The 6,526-nt window shown below is 39.1% G+C and overlaps 1 long non-coding RNA gene across 1 annotated transcript; it reads left to right on the forward strand.

Annotated features, from left to right (window-relative positions):
* The first annotated feature begins 308 nt into the window (after positions 1-308).
* On the forward strand, positions 309-3,756 carry LOC107837160 (uncharacterized). The gene is made up of 2 exons (XR_001663158.1): positions 309-474; positions 3,640-3,756. It is a non-coding gene; the product is annotated as an uncharacterized LOC107837160 (long non-coding RNA).
* Positions 3,757-6,526: the final 2,770 nt, after the last annotated feature.

The raw sequence follows: 6,526 nt of genomic DNA on the forward strand, positions 1-6,526 counted from the left end.
ATTAACCTCTTTACAGGCCTCTTTAGTTTTGTTGATTTTCTGCTGCGCTTAAAGCTTTCCTGTCATGTTATAATCACACATAAATAACCTGCTTTTAAATTATGATATTATTTGTTAAAGAAAATCTACCTGATAAACCGTCTACCTCAGTAGAAACTGCAAGAATATGTAAAGTAGGCTAAAAAGAATTTTAAAAAGCCACACACCTATTCTAAATTAAATCCACCTATTCTTAATTTAAAAAAAAGACAATCTACAATCTTTGTAGACAATCTACAAAGATTGTCTACAAAGATTGTCTTTGGCTACAAAGTCATTTTTAAGGCTTTAGGACTCCAGGAACAGTGGTGAACCCTCTAGCAGAGGTTAGTTCACAAAAATGGCTCCAAGACGGCATAAACAAAGTATCCAGGACGTCACAGAAGAACCCAGAACAATTTTAAAGCTCCACAAGCCTCACTTACTTCAGCTAAGGTCAGTGTTTATGATTCTGTGGGAGAATCCCAAGGTGCAAACCACTGCTGACCAAACATAAAAGTTATTCTAACACAATGTTTTGAAGAAGAATGTATGACTATGATTTTGTGACCTGGATCTCACAAAATCCAAGTCTGGGGGCGTCTGGTGTTTTGAGCGGGATGACAATCCAAAGCTAGCCTAGAAAAGATCAGCCTTTTCTTTTGAGCTTCATTTCGTCCAGACGGTCTGGACCCTCAGTGACTGAGAGACCATTATTTCCTGGAGGCGTGGTCACTGTTGAGGTTTTAAACAATTGGATGTGATTTTACCCAATAGCTATCATTTGCGTTATGCTTAGCAGAAATTGCATGTGCTGCAAACAACCCAGTAGGGAGAAGGCCACAGCATCTTTGCCAAAAATAAAACGCCTTCTTCTGTTCACTGATTGGCCAGGATGAAATTCCATCCATCCATCCATCCATTTTCTGAACACCCTTGTCCCTCAGTGGGGTCGGGAGGAGTGCTGGTAGGATGAAATTCAACTGGCTAATTGAAATTGAGGTCAATGGGAGAAATCTCAAATTGAGCAGAGAAGGGATATGAAAGACAATGGCCAGGCTCATCCAAAGCGCACTAGCATGTCCAGCTCTGAATGACTCAAATAAAAAAAGAAGGTTTCTGAGTGGCCTGGTAGAAGTCCAGACTTCAATCTGACAAAGACTCTGTGGTGTGATGGTAAAAGCAGCCAGAGCCGAAGTTCCTCATCACACTCAACACATCAGTTATTCCAAACTGTTGGCTGAAGTTGTTGCCACCAGGACAGCACAGCAAATGATTAGACTTAAGGGGTAATTACTTTTCACATGGTGGGTTAGAAGTTGGTTTAGATATCATTTTTCACACAGAAAAACAAAATAATAATAATTGAAAACTGCATTTTGAATAAAGCACATTGTGGTTAAGGAAACTGTATAAACTGGAACACAATAGGTTAATGGTCCAGCTGTAGTGATGCAGCTCAATAGCATGAAGTGACAATATCACAACCATTATAAACACACAGCAGGCTGAGTAGGACTGAAGGAAGCTTAACAGTGGAAACAATAGATACAGAGGTTATGTATGAAGGAAATCCAGCAGCCAATTCAACCTGCTGACCTTTCTGTCTGCTAAAGGTAGATTTTCCTCCCCACCTTTACTACTGCATTATTTGTTAAGTAGGGACAAATTAGAATAGTTTAAATACATCTATATGTTTTAGACTGACTATGGTGTATTTATGAGTATAAATGGCATGTTCTGCTTAAAGTGCCCTGAGATAACATTTGTTGTGAACTGAATTGAATTGCAGGAAGCTACATTGGACCAGGGGGGAAACAAATCTTAAAAGCCCTCAGGTTTTACAATCAGAACACTTTTAAAATGCATTTTGATGGTGACACAGAGAAGACTGAGGCCTGCAACGACGTCTGAGTCGCTTCAGGCAGACCTTGAGCAATGTGGAATGGAGCTTTCAGCTTTCAGCGCTCTGTGCTCCTCACAGTGAGCCATGCATGGCTTTAAAAGAAAATAAATTGATAATGGGACACCAGCAGTGGAGTCAGAGCCAAAAATGACTGAACTGTGTGTTTTGAAGGTGCTCAGAAATGAGAAACAACAACTTTGGGATGGGTTTATAATAATATACCGACTGCAGCAAAGTTCAGATCTGTGGGTTTGCTGGGATCATTGTGTGTATTAGTGATGTAGAACACAGGCTGCTCCATCATTATGATCATGATAATAAACCAAGTGTTGTAATTCAAATCTTTGTTTCCTAAAAAGAACACATGACATCACTCTAATGTATTTATTTTAAATTCACAAGTGCATTGTGAAACAGGATCTTTCACTATAGCTGGACAACTTTAACGACATAAAATAACCATTCAAAATACAGCTCTGGAATGATCAGTTTCTCTGATTTTATGTTTTATAGTTATATGTTTGAGTAAAATGAACATTGTTATTTTATTCTATCAACTACTGACAAGTTTCTGAAATTCCAAGCAAAATGTAGTATTTATTTGCAGAATATAAGAAATGGTCAAAATAGCACAAAAGACACTGTGCATTCAGAGCTCGAATAATGCAAAGAAAACAAATTTATATTCATTTAGAAACAACATACTACTGTTTGAACTCAGGAAGAGTTGAGAAATCAATATTTGGTGGAATAATCAGGAGGTTTTCAGTGGGCTCTTCATTTTTACCAAACTAAAAAGTACAAAATGATGTCAGTAATAGCCGTACTGAAATAAATCCTTGTTTAATTAAGAACGACTATAAAATGAAATCTGAAATAGCTCCATGTGTGAGTGTGTGACTGACCGGTCACATGCTCAGTCACACTTGCATTATGTCCTGACGTGTTACACACTTACCAGATGGAAGGAAAAATAGTTTCCATCAACCCGTCTCATTTAGGGAAAATCTCAATAATTCAGTTACTTTCTATCATGCTCTTGTTTAGACACACTGTCTCAAATGACTGGAGTATTGGAAGTACAGATACTTGGATTTGAGAATCAATCTTAAGACATCAACGTCTGCCTGGTATCAGAAGTAAAGATCCTTCAGTATAAATCCACAGGTCATCACTACCAGATGCTGCTGAATGTTTTTTGCCTGGCCCCAGCGGGTCCTTCTTCCATCCTGGACGCATATTTTATCCTAATGCCTCTGACTTGTAGAAAGCGGACTCCGGTCAGGCTTCAGAGGTCTGCTAACTTCAATTTGATGTCCTGAACTGCCAGAGGGGTTTACAAGGCTACAAACTGAAAAAAAAAAAAAAAAAGTCTCCCTGTCATGTTACTGCTGTGTTAGAGAAGTAATTGTAAGCTAGCAGTTCTTCTATCCCTGCTGACCTGCATGAAGCTGATTCCAGGTCAGGTCCAAACTGATCTGTTTTCCATGTTACTCTTAGCTTCATGTTCTCCGGCTGTCAGGGAAGTTATCTACAGTTATCAGCTCCCTGCAGCCTTTCAGTGATGCTCCATTGCCCACAATAACTTGGTTCTGTCTAAAAATAAAATAATTGTATTAATCACAACAGGTATCTTATGTTTTTCTTTACTGGATTCTTTTTCCACCTCAGATAATTTGGGTAAAAAGTAAGTAGATGGTTATTTCAACCTTCAGCAGAGCAAAGAGACGGCCTCTGTAAGATGACCTGGCTGTAGAAGAAGACCTCCCACTCCAAGGAGGAAGAGGATGTGGTGATTTTGAAAGAGACAATAAATAATCAGAGTCACAAGACGGCTAAGATATTGCATATTCTGGAGAATATGTATTAGTCATTTAAGTTCATGGAGGTGATGATGGTTGTAGTTGATGTTTAGACTGGAAATCCCACACAGCGGCATGAGACATCTGCAGATGGATCTGAACCCATACAGAGTCAAGCAAAGACAAAAAATATTTTTTTTTGTGTGTTTCTGAATATTAAATGTTTTATGTTCTAACAAGAAAATACATTTTAAAAATCACCTTCATAGAAAACAGGATTTTTTTTGAGAATGTGAAAATTCTGCTGTAGCTTGATGTACAGTATAAGTATTTGGCAATAATGTAACAGTATTCTGAACAAACATGAGCAGTATGTTGTTGGAACATTCAAGTTATGACTTTATAATATAATGTGGAGCCATTTATTTCCCTGTTTCCTGGCTGGCAGCTCCGCGCTGCCACAGTTCTTTGTTCTGATAATTGCTATTTTTCCTTTCTTGTGTATCCATGCTTTCTGCATCTGTTCCTTCTCAGAGGAAATTAGCAGCAGAGTTGGCTGGGACTCTGTCATCATCCATTACACCAGCAGCTGTATCCCTGTGACCTCCATTCACAAGCGCTGATCATCCAAGTTGTGACTTGGCACATGTCTGTGCTGAGCTACAGCTGAGCTACAGCTAGCGCTCTATTCCAGCTCACTTCCAGTCCTGTGTGTGTGCCACACTCCTGAAGGATTCCTTAGCAAGTTTCCAAGAAGATAATAATAGTGATATGAAAATCCTCCACACTTTTCTAAATTAGTAAGCAAAACTTTATGGAAAAAAAAACCCTCTTTAATTACTGTGGGACTGCCTTGATGTTGATACCATTTGTGGTCATTTTGTCAGCAAAGTGAGCAGAAGCCTGTCAGTGGGAACAGGAAGTGGAGACGTTTCCTGGTGATGTTTTAAATCTGCTGCCAGAAATGACAGCATAACTGAATTCAGCTGCTACAGCGGACATGAAATGTTCCAACTGATTATGTTGTTGACTTCTCATTGACCTGTTTGAGGTTTCTGTAAATGTTGGGTTACCACAGGGTTTCATGTTTCTCTTCATGTTTCTCTTTCTTTCAGTTTTCTGCAGCAGCGTGCCGTGGGGCTTCAGTCAGGGCCTTCAACAGACGTCAACTACATACCTGAACAATACAACAAAACACATGATGTGCAGGACAATGCAACATCTATGCACCACACCAAACCACAGGCATCCAATAAATATGACAATAAATACAGTATTTCAAATAAAGCAAACAATCAGCCCAACATTGCATATATCAAATAATATTTCAATGTTTATTTTAACAAAATACACAGGCAACGGCATACACATTGAACAGTCAGCAATTTGGCAAAACTTTTCTTTGTTCCCCAGCTGAGCTCAACATCAATCCAAACTGCTCAAACAGACTTGCAAGCCGAACACCTGCAGTCCTCAGATAAATAAATATAACATTAATATAATATCAATTATGCCAAACTTTACCAATTTCATCATAAACTGAAAGTGAATCAGACAGGCTGTGTGTTAAGCTTCCAGCTTTAACTTGATATTTTTTCAATCCAACCTTTCAAAAGTTTTGCCACTAACAATGGCAGTCCTCCTTTTGTCTCCAGCTGAACTCATTCCAACCCTTCTTTTCACTCAGGACTACAGTGATTGCTAACTCTATTCTTTCCCTCCTTTGTATCATCCCTCCTGTCACCGATGGCTGCAGGCAGCCAGAGATGTTTGCCAAATAAGATGTCTTTGGATTCAGCTCAGGGGAGGTTGTTATGAAAATACACAACCGAATATAATTTCTGTCGAGCCAAGGGTCCATTAATTTGAGCTTAAAAGTGAATCTGTTTGCAGCAAGCTGCCACAACAGCGCTTCCCCATTTCAAATAACTTGCAGTCTTTGGTAATTGCTTTGTGCCCTGAGTGGAATGGATGCAAGCTCATGATTGAATGCACAGTAGGTATTGATCAGAGAAGGGAGGATATCTGGAGGTTTCTATGCAGAAATAATACTTCACTGATGCCAGCTGGGATAATTCTCCAAACTACGCAAATAGTCAACAATTTAGATTACAGCTCTCAGGATTGACTTCCTGGTGTGAAACTGTTGGCAACAAGCTGCTTGATTTTTCCTGGGGGAAGGATTCAGAGCACTGGCATATGCTTACTGTTTAACCTCATAAATACAGCTCATAATAAAGCTTGATTTTGTATTTTCTTCTTTCTGCTGGCTAATTTTGCTGTTTCATTATGGCGAGGCGAACCCGCAGCAGGGCCTCGTTGTATGGGCAGTGGCTCCGCTGTGATTCTGAGGCTGATCAGGGTGAATTCAAACACATGAAGGTTTCCCAAGGTTTCGCTGTGGATAACATTATTCACCACTGAGTCACAGTAGAAAACTGTTGTTCCTTTGAATCTGAGCAGTGTGCAACTTCCTGTGTGGAGTTGGCATGTTCTCTTTGTGCACTAGTTGGTTTCCTCCCAGAGTCCCAGAGTAAGATCTGCTGGCTGTGCAGTGGTGATGACCTTTGACCTTTCCAGGGTCTGCATGTAAGGCAGGTATTGCAAGATAAAATCAGATATTTAAAGGGGCGGTACTCAGGCTTGTCACCATTACAAATTTTTGCTGGATGATAAATTGTCCCAAAAATTAGAATATTGTTGTTTTGAGACCATTTTCAAGTAACATAACAGTAATTGCATAATAATAATAATAATAATAATAATAATAATAATAATAATAATAATAATAATAATAATA

The sequence above is a fragment of the Poecilia formosa genome, unplaced genomic scaffold, assembly GCF_000485575.1.
Source record: "Poecilia formosa unplaced genomic scaffold, Poecilia_formosa-5.1.2 Scaffold118, whole genome shotgun sequence".
Taxonomy (NCBI): Eukaryota; Metazoa; Chordata; class Actinopteri; order Cyprinodontiformes; family Poeciliidae; genus Poecilia; species Poecilia formosa.